Below are 14,081 nucleotides of genomic sequence, written 5' to 3' on the forward strand. Positions count from 1 at the left end.
TTACATATCAATCAACAAGCATTTATTTGGTACTGACTAAATGCCAGGAGTTTTGTTTTGCACTAGTGATTCAAAGAAAAAGTAAAACCATCTCTAAGATTATGGAGAGATGTCATTACATTTTTTCACAGGTCAAATGGTAAAGTCCAAGGGTCCTAGGAGTCTATAATAAGTATGTCAAATGATAATTCAGGGACCTGTAGGGTATAGCAGAAGGATGGATCATAAGGACCAATGCTATTCCATTTATGAAAAAGTTCAGAATTGGTAACATCCTTCTCATTCAAATCACATGAGCAACAATGTCTGCCAGTTGGAGATGGGAGATCTGGAAGAAGTAAACTTTAGGGTCAGGGAAGAATAGACATTCTTTATTCTTTCTTCCATGAAGAGAGAGAGGAGATCAGCATCCAGTCATGAAAAGGGAAAGAGACGTTGACAACAGAATTAGAAGAAATGGTTTCAGGCTGTGAGTGCTCCTGCTGGAATCTTCCAACACTTCAATGGTATCTGGGCTTCAGGAGGTTTAGCCTGAAGAAGGGAACGAGCACCCCCTGGAGTCTGCTCCTACTAAGATTAGATTTATTATTGAATAATAAAAGGAAGGAGAATAATCTTGATAATCAGGACAGAGAGCTGATAATTTAGAAATTAACCCTACACTTCTCAGCCAGGTCAGCTCAGTTCAAAGATGTTGGTTAGATTATTGCTGGCAATGTTGAGGAAGAGGAATGAAAAGGGCAGCTCTGGACTAAATCTGGGTTTAAATCTTCCTTTTGACACATACTATGTGACTCTAGGTTATTCAGTTACTTAGCTCCTCAATGCCTCAAGCAAGCTATATAAGTTATAGGCAAAGTGCTGCTATGTATAAGTGGAAGGAGTTTTCATCCTTGAAACTTCTGAATGGGATCAAAGTCCCAGATTCACACCCCAAACAAACAAACAAACAAACAAACAAAAAACCCAGAAATAATTTAACTAAAGACTTTGCCAGTGATAAATATATATGTATGTGTATATAAATATATATATACATATACACATATACATAAATGGAAGAGGTGATAAGTATTACAGGTAGCCTGGTATAGTAGAAAGAGAACTGGGTTCAAATCACCTCTCTAATGGGAATTACCAGTTAATCTTCCTAGAGCTCAGTTTCCTCATCTGAAAAATGAAGAAGCTTCATAAAAGCTGGATCTATGATCCTATTTTAATTGCTATTCAATTCTGCAAAGAAAATGGCAGTACATTTAAACCCCTTTATCAAGAAAATAGGAATGTTGATTCATATCCTCACAAAGTGGTCAAGACTAGCACCATTTGCATTTATGAGAATCTGGAAATAAAGAAATATCTGCTACATATTACTTTTAGGAGGCAAAAATCTCTCTGCCTTGTTTGCCTTTCAGTGCTTAACAAGCTCTTTGCTTCCAAAGGGACACAGCATCAGAGATGACTTCCTGTGGTCTGGAACACTCCATGAATAATTTGACATCTCTTCATAAGTGCAATTTAATATCTTCCAAAGTGGGCTCATTAAGAGGGAATCTCACTTCCTCTCAAAGACCTCATTTCATTAAGCTCCCCATGCTCTCTGTTTTCTGTGGGTTGCTTGTCTTGGACTCTATCTGACTTCATAGGGAGAGGTGTTCATTTTTTTAACCCATGCTCTATTAATGTTAGACAGTGCTGGGACACGTTTCAAAGCCTGACCACATACATACCCATTAGACATAATTATGAACTGCCCTTTATGCTGAGAATAGTATCATTTGGTTGTTTTGATACAGTGGAGAGAGCATTGACTGGAATCAAGAGGGTCTGACTTCTTTGACAGGTACCACCGATGTGACAAGTCAATAATCTCCCTGAGTCTTAGTTTCTTCATCTGAAAAATGGGGGAGGTGGACTGAACACTCTCAGAGGTCTCTTTCAGGTCTAGATTCATGGTATGATAGATTAATTACATGAGGATCTTCCTGTCCCACTAGTCTTGAACTTTTCTTACCTTATGAAAAAACCAGTCAGCCATTTCCTCTTTATCCCTACCTCTCTTTCCTGTATTTTTGGGGTTCTTAACTGATTGATTGTACCCTGAAGAAAGGAAGTAGGAAAAGTATCCCACTATGCTATGAATATATAAATAAGAGTTTAGAAAATCTCTGCTATTAATGAGCTTACATTTAAAGGATTCAATAACATGTACAAATATATAGGTGTGTTCAAGACTCATACAAAACAGACATAAGGTAACCAAGCTTTGAAGGACAGGAGATCAGGAAAGGTAGTACTGGTGCTAAATGTTGGAAGAAACCAGGGATTCCAAAAATCTCTAGGATTTAAGGCAGAGCATAACTAGGGCGATGCAATCAGCACTTTGCATCAGGGTGCCAACAACACTATCCTAGAGCATGGTTCCTCATCCACCCCACCTGGCCCTCTCTATCTTCCCAAAAGTGTCCATTCTCTTCAGCATCTGGTATCCATGTCTGTTCAGCATTATAGAAAAAAAGACACCTGAAATGAGCTTTCTGCTCTAGGCACAAAATAATTCTTAATTATGGCTGTACTTTAGGGAGGACAAGAAGAGAAGACAGTATGTTCTAAAGCTGCCTTTCCTAGCCAACCAGGAGACATTGCTTATTGGTGGAATAATTTCCCATCTCTGTATGAAAGAGAGGGTTTTAGGACAGGTCCCTTTATCCTAAGCACAGCATTATTGCAAAAAGGCTCCCTTGAGTAACTGGAGAAATGGTAGGAAAAAAATTCTCTTCCCTGAGTAGAATAAAAATACTTTATTATCATTAGACTTTTCACCTGGAAGAAACTTTTATAGCTTTGTGGATTGGAGAAAATGCTGAAGACAAGAATAAGATTTAATTCTTTCCTAGCTATGGGGAAGGCAGCCTCTCGGAGCAACAATTTCTCCATCTAAAAATGGGAATGATACTACTAAGCTACATGTCAATTGTTTCAAAGAGCTGTCCAGACTTTATAACAATATATAAATGTGAGCTGTTATCACTCAAATAATAGACTTGTGGATTGCTAGAATCAAGATGAGTTGAGTCAAAAAACATTTATTTAGAACCTATAGGGTAGACTGATGGGAATGGAATACTAGGTGGACCTATTATTGGCTCTCTCACCATGGATACTTTTATGGCAGGCTAATATCACATCGGACTTTCTGATTAAATAAAATTAAATTAAATTAAACACTGTTTAATCATGGTAAGTTTGACCTTCATTAATGAAATCAAATCTTTTGCATGCAAATTACCTGAGTTATGTTTCTTCTATCTTGTACTTATGGAACTGATATTTTTCAAAACCATTAGATTATAAGCTTCTTGAGGGGATTCTTTGGACTCTTTTTTACTTCCACTGCTAACACAGTTCCTGGCACAGAATAGGCACTTATTAACAAATGTTTAATGAATTGAACCCTAGTTAGGAATTTTTACATTTATCACTATGAAATTTAATCCCATTATAGCCTCAGAGATTTTTATATCTGCAAAGTAACTCTGAGTTTCTCCAGTCCGAATCCTTTATTTGACAGATAACTAAGCAGAGTCCCAGTAAAGTAATTTGTTCAAGGTCTCAGAACTAGTAAATAGCAGAGATGACACTCACATTCAACTCTTTAAGGATATTCAAGTGGTATGGTGGATAGAGTGCTGGTCAGGGAGATATGGGTGTGTCCTTGGCCAAATCATTTAAACTCTCCAGTTTGCTCATCTATAAAATGGAAATAATAATAGCGGTTACTTCTGAGAGTGTCTGTAAGATCAGGCAAGATAGAATATGCAAAGTACTTTTGAAACATGTATATATGCATATACATATGTATATCTGTATACAGACACAGACATATATGTTTGTAAATTATATATGCAATATATAGCTAAATGTAATAATCATGATAATTCACATATGGTACTCCAATATATTTGTGTATGTACCCATATGTGTGTATGTATACATATATACATAAATATATTTTATAACCTATACATATCCAACTAAGTATAATAATCATGATAAATGCTATGCTATCCCTATATATACATGTATGCACACACTGGTGTACATATATGTGTGTGGATGTTGCCATGTCAGTTATCATTAATTACTACTACTACTCCTCTAGGTCCAATATTCTTTCTAGCACGCCCCAATGACATCAGTAAGAATGTTTCACTTCCCTATCTTTTTTCTTACTGCTCATGACTTGTCACTCAAACCCATTTCCACCCAACACTAGTCCTAAATAACTGCATTTAAACCATCCTGTTTTGATAAGGTTTTCAAGGTGAAATAAGGCAAACTAGTACTTCTATGTCAACAACCATCTTTACCCTTATTTGCTCTTCCTCTTATCCCTGACATAGTTTTCAAAGCCACTTTTTGTTGTCCTTGGCATTTTAATGTCAGCTTCCCTTAATTGTAGGCTCTGAGACTCCTGACATTCAGAAAGGCCGACGTCACTCCTCTGAACAAGGTAGAGCTTTTATTGTTCTATTCTAGTCATAATCCCCATCCTGCCAAGGCTGAGCAGTGCCTTAACAAGCAATCATTAACCAAGGAAAGCACTGCAAAAGGCTCCTGGGACAAAGACATATTCAATTATTGGGAAGAAGGAAAGAGAAGAATGGGGGGGGGGAGAGACTTGGGACCTTGGAACTAAGTTCCTATGTCAGGAGACACTGATTCCAGATAGCAGACTAGTGAGAAAGACAAATTCTAAAACTACTTAAGGCTGCCCCCAGAGAAATTGAGGTAGGAGAAAGGGAGCTCAAGGAGGTACTCAGCTGTATTGCAGTTAGTGAAGAATATTATTGTCATTAGTTAGATGCAAAATTTGTTTGGTCTATTGACCAAATCAGTTAAAGTACTCATAGAATAACTTCTAAATTCTGATATTCTAGAACAAATCTCCTATTACCCCACTCTAGTTACATGTCTAAATTTAGGCTGCTAAACTCAATTGTTCAATCCATTGACTCAATCTAAGAGCCAAGAGCCAACTTCTAAATTCCAGCATTCTAGAATAAATCTCTTAATTTCACTAACCTAACCATAGATCTGAATTCAAAAAATATTTGTGAGGTCTTTGTCATATTAATATTAAATCTTGTGGCAAAATCTCAAAGTAATTTTTAACTCAAAAGAAATGCACCAATCTATAAAAATGAGTTTAAAGTGTTATTCTTAACACTTTTTCCAGTTATTTTTCTTCTGGGGATTACAAAAGCACTTGTTAAAGCACTGTTGGTCTATTTCATTTCTATGATCCTCTAGAATATTCAGTTTTACTGATTAATCAATAAATATTTATTTAGTGCCCACCTTGAAGATATCCTGCTAAGTGCTAGAAAACCAGATGGAGAGATTTCTCTCAATAGCTTTCTTATTTCCTTTATTTTACATTTAAAATCTTCTTGAACGAGATTGACACGTCTCTAGATAGTCTTCTGAGATCTTAGCAGACAGTAGGAATATACTTATAATAAGCTCTCAAGCCAAGAATGAATAACCAAATCCCATTCTCCCAGCATCGCCCTCATAGCCAGCTATAAAAACCACTTGCTCTCCTTTCTCATACAAACACTCCAACTGTCCTTTTGAAGAAGGCCCAAGACAGTTATCTAGGATGCCAAGTGCTTCAGTATCCTGCCTTTTCCTTCACTCCAGTTCAATAAATATTAAATGTTTAGGGCAGCTAGATGGTATGGTGAATACAGCATGGGGCTTTAAATCAGGAGACTCCTCTTCCTGATTTCAGATCAGGTCTCTGACACTTACTATGTGACCCTGAGCAAGTCACTTCATCCTGTTTGCTTCAGTTTCCTCATCTGTAAAATGAGCTGAAGAAGGAAATAGTAAACTATTCCAGTATCTGTGTTAAGAATACCCTAAATGAGGTCATAGTCAGAATGAACTACATGACAGATATAGTGCTGAACGTTTTGGATACAATTAATAAAGAGAAAGACAGTTTCTGCCTTCAAGAAGCTTACAATTTAAGGAAAAGACAACACACACACACACACAAAAAAAGAGTCAGGAATTAGGAGGAAAAAGGGAAGAAGAAAGGGGATACCATGGAGTACCTGGCCCCAGGGGCATCTTATTCCTTGGAACTGAAGCCAGAAAGGACAACAAATGCAAAATAGAGTGAGCTAGGAATCTGTTTTCTGCCCACTATAAAGGAAAGCATTGGGAGAAGTTTGGTACTCTGACCTCCAGCTTTCCAATCAGAGGGAAGAGAAGGCTGAGGCAGGTAGTATCATCAAAGGCTTGAATTAAGAAGATGGTGACAAATCAGAAGTGATGAACTTATCCCAAGAGGGAAGTAGATGCAAAGTAGAGTCACTCCATATATAATTTTTCAGCCACTAAATCTTTTTCCTAACCTAATGCCTTGCTACCCTTGTTACTCTTCAAGAACATTCATTGGATTTTTATTGCCTCTCACATATACAGCCTTCCTTATGGCCATTTAGAGGATGCATTCACATAGAGAAAAATGAATAAATACAAACTCTTTAATCACTTAGTCAAAATGGAGATCAAATTTTAGCTTCTAAATGAAGCCTTTCTAATACCCCATCAATTGCTAGTGGCTTCCCCTTCAAACTACTTTTCTTTAACTACATTGGATTTATTCTCTTTATTCTGTGTATGTAGATACTCTTGCCTGCCTCATTAAAATGGAAGAGCCTTAAAGATGTCTTCTTTTTGTATTCATATCCTCAATGACTAATAAATACAGCACATAGTAGGTGCTTAATAAATTCTTACCGATGGCTTAACATACTTCAGAATGTAAACTGGAACACCATTTGTATTTTGTCATTTGTTTAAAGTAAAATTCAAGGCTTGCTATGAAAAATGCCAACTTTTAATCTTCATTCTGCTTGGGGAAAGGAGAAAAGAAAATTTTTTCTCATTAGCATCTTGGAAAATACCTTATTTTCATACCAGGTGGAGTCCTAATGAGGCTGATTTCCATACAGAATACAAGAAAATCAGCCTCATGACAATGGTCACACCAGGCACATATAGCCTCCACTTTGGCACGCTGAGTATATTTTTTTCGTTTATGATTTGCATCCATACCTGCTGGTGCATATCTTCTCTTCCCCACTGGATAAGGGAACAGAATGTCCAATTAGATGGATGAAAGTATAGGCCAAAAAACAAGTCTTCCTTTGAAGAAGTCAAACATTTCCAAATGGCTGAACCACCTCTTTCTTTTTTCTTTTGTTGAACCAAGGAGAGGATATGAAGACATCATTATCAAATTTGCAGATGACCTAATGAATGAGTAGACAGAATCTGAAAATCTCTTGTCAGGTAGAATATTAGGTTGAATCTAATAAGATAAAATGTGAGTGGATTAAATCCTCATAAATTTAAAACCACAAGGAACTATGGAGGGCATTGACTCCAAGCCTTTCATTTTACAGATGAAGAACCTGAAACAGGGAGATGTTACCCATACTCAATCAAAAATCTAGTAAGGGCTGAGGTAGGAGTTGAGCTCATATTCCCTTCACTCTGTCTGTTCTAAATACTGTGATACTTATGCATCTCTATTGCCAGAAATAATGTAAACTCTTGCACTTGAACACAAAAAAATTAATTTTACATGTACAAGGTAAGAATAGTGAACCTGGGCACCATGTTAGATGGAGAGAATATTGTTGTCATTGTTATTAAATCATGTCTAACTCTTAGTTATTCCATTTGGAGTTTTCTTAGCAAAGATAATGGAGTGGTTTGCTATTTCCATCTCCAGCTCATTTTACAAATGAGGAAATAGATGAGGCAAACAGCATTAAGTGACTTACCTAGAGTCACATAGCTCGTAAGTGTCCAAAGCAAGATTTTAACTTAAAAAGGGGAAATATTTCTTACCTAGCCTTAATCACTGAATGCATGTTGCCTCAGACAAATTGAGACTTGGGAAAGACTTTAAAAGGCTAAGGTCTCCTACTACATTCTGTGGCAGTCTCTAGTCATCCTGATGTGTATCTTGCCACTGGACTCAGACAATCCTGGAGAGAAACTGAGGCTGGTGACTTTGCACAGACCTCCCTTACTTAAATTCAATTCATTTTCAAATCGTGGTGTCACTCCCTGATGCCATGATCCTCTTGGAGAACAAAGGACAAACAATAACAACAAAGTATCCTCTTAGGAAGATGAGTCTTCTTGTCTCCAGACTCATATTTTACTGAAACACCTACCTGCCCCTGAGAAGAATATTGTCATGTAGTAGCCAAAAACATGAATACAATGTTTGAGGGAGGTATAGAAATCAGGCATAAGGAGGAGACAGTTTCACTGTGCCCTTCCCTGGTCAGACAACAGATTGAGTAATCTGTTCTGATAATTTAGGAAGAATGTAGTTGTATAGAATGTCCCAGATGAAGACTTCAGAGATGGTAAAGGTCATTGGGATTGCTTTATAAAAAGGAAATGAAGGAAGTAGGTGAAGAGAAGAGGAAAAACATGTTATCCATCTCCAAATATTTGAAGGACTGGAATAAGACAAAAGATCAGATAGGTGCTGTTTGTGTGCAAGGATCAAAAGAAAGAGTAACTGTTAGATATTGTAAAGAGGGAAATTTAGGCTTAATAAAAGAGAAAACATTTAAAATCATTTAAAAGTCTTTACTTGAGAGGTAACATATTATCTTTGCCTGGAATCTTCAAGCAAAGGCTGAATGACTCCTATATATATATACTCCTATATATATAATTTTATGATTCTCTATAAAGAAACCCATCAGTGGTGATCCAAGACAGTTCCAATAGACTTGGGATGGAAAATGCCATCCACATCTAGAGAGAGAACTATGAATTGAAGCATAATGTTTTTACCTCTACCAAGGAAGGAATGAAAATCCCATCTTCTCTGAAATTTATTGTCCTAAGAGAGTTATCCAGACTGAGTACTGAGAAATATCAAGTGAACTATCCAATGTCAAACAGCTTGCAAGCCACAAGCAGGGTATGAACCCAGGTTTTCCTGGCTTCTAGAGTGACTCTCCATCTGTGGCCTCCCCTTCAATGGCCCATACAAATCAAAATATTCCCCATTGCTTATTTTCTCAAGACAGAGAAATGTGTATCTGTTGATGCTTCCCATGTTCTGGGCACTGTATTAAGTACTAATGATATAGATTTTTGTAAATTATTTCCTTAAATATATTTTATTTAATTTAAAAATTAAATCAGTGAATAATCACTCATTTAATATCAGTGAATAAAATGCTAGAGTCAGAAAAACATGAATTTAAAGCTAACCTCAGACACTGACTAGTTAATCACTTAATCCTGTTTTCCTCAGTTTCCTCATCTGAAAAATGAGGTGCAGAAAGAAATTATAAACCATTTCAATATCTTTGCCAAGAAAACCCTAAATGGAATCACAAATAGTTGGACAGAAATAAAAATGATTGCATAATAATAATGTGATATCTAAAATATTTATGATCTCATATGCAAAATATCACTTAAAAATAAATCGTGATTGTCAATTGGTTTTAACCCTGGATGGATGATTTTAGCACTACCCAATATTTTACTAATAGAAGATGAAGAAATGTATTCATTGGCAATACTTAAAACTATTTATTTTAAATTTATAAGATAGATTGCATTTTACAAGAGATAATGGTTTTTACCTTCAAATTTGTATTGGTGAATCAAAGAAGTTTTATTGACTTTCTCAACTTTTGATATTTTCAAATACATTGTATGTGGCCTGTAATAAATTCTCACACATCTGTGTTGAATAATGAATGCATGAATAAAAGGAATCATTGAAAAATGAACTTCAGTGTCCTGAAAGAGTTAACAGAGCTTTCTCTGAGAGAAGCTGTCATTGTGAACTTTTTAAATTGCATTATATAACTAATTCAATCCTTGAGCCTGAATGGAAGGCCAAATCTACTTTTATTGTTCTATTTCTTCATAAAACTCTGAAAGTATGAGAGCAAAGGGTGACAATTTTCTTTAAACGGTAGAGGTAGAGATAATATTTTTGGATTTTCCAAAAGGAAAAAGTAGAGCTTACATACCATATTTCTAAGGGTCACATAGGACAAGGAATCAAGCAGGCAGCAAAATGGCACAGGGTTCAAAATCCAAGCCTATCTGAGTTCAAATCTAACCTCAGACATTCACTAGCTATGTGTCTGTAAACAATTTATTTGACCTTTCTTAGCCTCAGTTTTCATCTCTGTGAAATAGAAATAATAATAACCTACCTCTCAGGGTTGCTGTAAGGATCAAATAAAGCAATATTAGGTTTAAAACTAAGTTTTTCTAACTCCAGATCAAATATATTACCTACTACATCACTCTAGTGAGAGGGAAGTGGGAGAAGAGCACACTACCCATCCAATTGGAGATGGCTCTAATTATTACAATATTTTCTGTATACCATAAAAATACTTATTTTAAATGGAGAGCCTCAGCCTACAAAAAATAATTTAATTCCATTAATATTTATAGCCAGATGAAATTTCCTAGATATTCATAACTTTACCTTTTTTTGGAGCAAGTAATCTAGTTTCTGAATAGGAAAGGGAAAGGAATATACTTTATTAATGGAACTGGAGAAGCCTGGGAATCTGCAGGGAGGATCAAGAGTCCATGTTACCATTTTAACTCTTTCATAAGCTCATATAATTAGAACTTGAAGGAACAATCCCCTCGTTTTACAGATGAAACACTGACACTTAAAAAGATTGACTTGCCTAAAGTCACATAGCAGTGAAGAGAAGATTTTAAGAGTAGTACCAAGATACCACTATATATTTATATATAGTCATATGTGTACATGTTATCTTCCTTCATAAATGTAACCTCCTTGAGAGCAGGGAATATTTCCATTTTTATCTCTGAATCCCCAGTATCTAGCACAATGCTAGAAATATCGATTAAATGATCATTGAACGAATATTATCAAGCACATACAATAAGCAAATCACTCTATATTCTGGAGCTGCAAAGATTTAATAATACATAATAACCTCTATTCGGAGAGTTTACTTGCTTTGGGTAGAAAGGAGAAAGCAACAAAAATATAACATGATCACAGATTTTTTAATATAAAATTAAGTAATTTGAGAAAAGAGAGAAAACAGATGGTTTGGAGGATTGGGAAAGGCTTCATGGACAAAGTACTATTAGAGCTGAAAGGCAAAGGAACAAAAGGGCAGAGATGATATGGATATAATTCCAGGCATGGTATTAAATCTGGGTAAATATACAAAGTCAGAAGATGACATGTTGATTTTGAGAAGTCTCTAGACATTTAGTCTAGTTGAAACAGAGAGTGTATAAAGAGGATGATATGAATGAAGCCTGGAAACATAAGTTGGAAGGACTTAGAGACCATGTCAAGGAGTACATATTTTATCTTCTAAGTGATAAAGAAGGCAAGGAAGGCTTTACATAGAGAAATGATAAATCTTTCAGCAGTTGTGTGGGAAATAGATTAGAGAGAGAATACTGGAAGCAAGAAAACCAATTAAGAGGCTATTGGAATATTTTGACCAAAAAGTCATGAGTGGAGAGAATTTGACAAGAATTGAAGAGGAAGAGATGTTGTAGAAGTTAAAATTGACACCATCTGACAAATGATGATCAGATGAAAAGAAGATTGTGGTTGGGAAAAGACCATGGACTTGCTGCTAGAAGAATGATGAAGCTGGAGTAGCAATTCCTAGTTATAAATAAACACATGACAAATTCACAGTGGCCATTCTCTTGGCAAAAGTAGATTTATTTAGGGGAATAGGTTCCAAACAAAATGAAAAGATATAATAGGCACCAGCAGTAATAAATATGGAATAGAATTGGGAAAACACATAATTAGCAAGGAAAAGGCAAGCTCCCCAGAGGAACTCACAATTAACCAGAAGAAATAAAATATTCCATGAGCTGGGAGTAAGCCATTGAATGGCAGGTCAGATTCATAGAAGTTTGGCCAACTAACAAAGAAAAGGCATTAGAGAGAGAGTGACCCCTCATAGTAGATTTAGTCCTGAAAAGAACTTAGCAAAGATTTTCATCATAACTAGATCTTTTATATGGGAAATAGAGCCTTGGGGGTTTCCTGGGCTTAAAGGCTGAAACTCAAGAGTGAAGGTCAGAGAGTCAGATGGAATGCACCTGGCCAACCAGATCCCAGACCTATCTAAATATAAGTTACTTAGCATCTCAAAGGTTTAAAGATACAGAAAAAGTTCCATCCTCACAATCACTCTATTCAAACTGAATAGCCTAGGAATCTGATAATAGCCATTTGGGCTTCTTCCTGATAGGGGAAGAGAGTAAGTCACATTAATATGTCATTTAATCCAATACCCACCACCCACCTCTAGTCTTAGCATTTTACACAGAAGGAAACAGATTCAGAGAGATTAAATAGCCATTTCCTACTCCAAATCCATCCACTATACCACACATTCAACAAAAATGTCTGCTGTGTGCAAAATGGTAAAACAGAGACAAAAAATCAAATAGTCTCTACTCTCAAGGAATTTATACTCTACTAAGGGTAATTCTAAGATTGTAAACATAGGTGACTAAAATAATGGTGGTATATCCAATAGATAAAATGAAATCTACTTTTAAAGAGAATATCCAGCCAGTAGGCATTTGGCAGTGTGGCACTGGATTAAAGAGACAGATTGTGATTGAATATGCATATAAATTGTCACTTCTATAAAGATTAAATCCATGGGAATAGATAAGATCACCAAAGGAATATAAAGTAATCTTTTCTCCTTTTACCATTTCTCAGTTGTGTTGGAAACCTGTAGTCACAAAATGGCCCTGCTCTTGGAGTTGGTGGGATTTGAGTCTTATTATTATTGTATAATGTAAAATATTTTCTATGATAAGATTGTAGTTCTGGCCTTCTGAACATCATGTCTCTAGGGAGAAGTCACTTGGAGGGAGAGGCTAATCAGGAGAGCCTGCAGAAGTAACACAATTAACATGTACTGAAAAAGATTCATGAATGTCAATTGTTTATGTTAAATGTTAAATGACTAGAGGACCTGTTCATTATCTTGACTTGGTAAATGAATGGCCAGTAGCACCCCATGTGAGCTCACTTTCCCATTTCTTACTTTCATTGTCAAATAAGAGCCTGCAAAGAACTGCTGTCTACAGGTACTCGAGATTCTAGGAATTACTCTTAGAGAAATAATTTCTAATATGTTTTCTCATGAGCTCCCATTAGTATAGTAGTATTATAATATTATAAATTATATTAAGAAAATGAGCTCTACCAATCTTCTGTCAACCAGAAGATGTCATTTAGTTTTTTAGCAAAGGACATACAAAGTATCAGCCCAAATGCTGGGAGTATGTAATCCTACAAGTACACAAAGGTCCATGGGACAATGTTTTCTCACTATAAATACGATGGTCAAAGGATATGATCATATTTTCTGATAACAGGAAAACTTTTCTTAAGTTCATAGTCAAAATTTCTCCCTGGTATAAGAAACTCTTCCTCTCTTATGTATATGTTTTTCTATCTGTTGTGCTTGTTATTGCTATGACTTTCTCTGCTCCTGGTTTGATGTGTTGATCTCCTGTTTGCTCCCTCAAAATTCTAGTAAGCCAAGATATTTTCTACCACTTTGATTCCAAACAAAATTCAACTCAAATATTCCTTTTCTGCTTAAAACCTCTAGAGTTGTGGTTACCTTGTTTAGTTAGCTAATCCTAATGTTACCATCTTCACATAATTAAAGAGCATTCACATCTCATAAAGAGATCACAGGGTATAAAACATTTTGTTCACACATTCAAAGCTTCATCCTGGTGTAACTACCTCTACATTTAATTACAATGAAATTACATTAATGAGGATTAGAGTGGAACCCCACCCTCACAAGAATAACCCTGGGCAAGACACAAATTCTATTGGTTTGTTTCTTCATCTTTAAAATGAGGGTGTTGAAAAAAATGACTTCTAATTTCCATTCTAAATTTAAATTTATGTTTGTCGGATCTTATAACATCCCATA

General features: G+C 35.8%; 2 long non-coding RNA genes across 2 annotated transcripts in view; both read right to left on the bottom strand.

The window, feature by feature from the left end:
• Positions 1-14,081, bottom strand: part of LOC141544714 (uncharacterized) — a 279,038-nt gene that overhangs the window by 143,931 nt on the left and 121,026 nt on the right. The window lies entirely within an intron of this gene.
• LOC141544154 (uncharacterized) lies at positions 3,673-7,225 on the bottom strand. The gene is made up of 3 exons (XR_012482548.1): positions 7,135-7,225; positions 6,817-6,928; positions 3,673-3,750 (listed from the first exon to the last, which is right to left on the bottom strand). It is a non-coding gene; the product is annotated as an uncharacterized LOC141544154 (long non-coding RNA).

This window comes from Sminthopsis crassicaudata, chromosome 5, assembly GCF_048593235.1.
Source record: "Sminthopsis crassicaudata isolate SCR6 chromosome 5, ASM4859323v1, whole genome shotgun sequence".
Taxonomy (NCBI): Eukaryota; Metazoa; Chordata; class Mammalia; order Dasyuromorphia; family Dasyuridae; genus Sminthopsis; species Sminthopsis crassicaudata.